This window comes from Panicum virgatum, chromosome 2N (genome assembly GCF_016808335.1).
Source record: "Panicum virgatum strain AP13 chromosome 2N, P.virgatum_v5, whole genome shotgun sequence".
Lineage (NCBI taxonomy): Eukaryota > Viridiplantae > Streptophyta > Magnoliopsida > Poales > Poaceae > Panicum > Panicum virgatum.
The window spans coordinates 8,169,637-8,171,356 of record NC_053146.1 but is presented as its reverse complement, the minus strand read 5'-3'; positions in this window follow the sequence as shown (position 1 = coordinate 8,171,356).

Genomic DNA, 1,720 nt, shown 5'->3' with positions numbered 1-1,720 from the left:
CCTCTTCGGCACGCGTGCCGTCCAATGCTGCGGGCGCCGCCTCTTCGCTCCTCTTCGGGCGGCTTCGGGCAACTCGGGCCTTCGTTTGGTAGTCTTCGCTCCAAGCCCCTCGGGTACATCCTCTTCGCCTTCGCGGTACACTTCGCCGCTCGTCCGCTTCCATGCTCGGAGCCGAACGCCTTCGACGACGGGCTTCGCCGCCGGGCGAAGGTGGCGTCCCCAACAGTAGCCCCTCGAGGCTTCGGCTGCTCCTCGGGGCAACCGAAGGCTCAACCATCCGGCGCGCGGAACGCGTCCTCAAGCGCCACCCTTCGGGCGTGCGAGCGTGCGCGGACGTCCTAAACCTGTGGAGTCAACAGAAGAGGCAAAAAGAACACATGTTGTCGAAGTCATGTATTGTTTATGCATTTCCCAGAATATTCGATAAGATATTTTAATTGGACAGAATGGTATGGATAAGTTTGTATGGAAAAGATGCCGTTGTCCTGCGGCCCTTCGGATTCTATTTGTTTTGCGCGGGGGCAAACTCATCATTTCTCGCTTGCATCGCGCTCTCCCATGCGCCACGGCTGGGGGGTCCAGCACTATATAAGTCGACCCCCCGGGGGGGGGCGAGAGCTCACCTCCCCCGCTTTTCAGCCCCCAGCCCCTGGCCTTTCCTTTGCTCTTGCTCTACGAGACCTTCGTGAGGCTCAGGCTGGCTGATTTGTTTCGTTCATATTCTTCGAGTGCGACAAATTCTTCAGAAGAAATGGCGTCCCGCGACAGAACTCGTCTCCCTCTGACGAAGATTATCGGCAAGAGCTACATGACCCGGGACATGATCGAAGACCTTGAGAGGCGAGGTGTACTCGGAGTTGGCATGGCGCGGCCTCCTCCAGAAGGCGAGATTGAAGCGAAGCCTTAGCCTGACGAGGTCGTTGTCTTTCGCGACTTTTTTATCGCGGGTTTTCGCTTCCCGCTGGATCCCGTGGTGGTGGAGATATTCAAGCTCTTCGACGTGTACACCCACCAGATGACGCCGACAAGCTTCGTTCGTCTGAATCTGTACATGTGGCTGTTGAAGACCTACAAACTGAAGCCTTCTGCCACCGGCTTCGCGCGCCTCTTCAGGTGCCACTATCAGCCGAAGACGGTGTTTGTGAAGCCGAGCGAAGATGCTGAGGCTACGGAAGAGGACCCCCAATTCGGTGTTTACACCTTCGCTTCCCACACCCAACTTCCTAGCCCTGTCGTTGCTTAGCGCAACAGATGGGGCGCGTGGCAGACGATGTGGTTCTACCACAAAGTTCCCCTCGAAGGATCATCGGGGACTCATCCTCTAGTGGTGAAGGAGATTGGATTTCTTCCGGAGCAGCCTCCGTCCGTGGAGGTCGACGAAGAACGGGGGAGGCGAAGGCTCATGTCGCGATGCTCCGCGAGGTGTCGAAGTTGTTTTCGACACGAGATATTGTAGAAGAATATGTTGCTTGCAATTGATTTCCCGTTCGTGAAGGTTGGTCTATAACCTCGTGGGCGGGAAGAGAGAAGCGTGTTGGTGGTCTTCCGATGCCCAACTTCTCCACGTCTTTTGGGATCACAAAAGACGGTAAGGCCCTGACCTTGGATTTTTTTTTTGAAACCTTCGCATGTTTTGTGCAGGTGTTGATCCCGTTGCCATTGAGGCTCGTGCTGACGAAGCCATTGGGGCGGAAGCTGCGAAGGAGCGGACTCTCCTTGA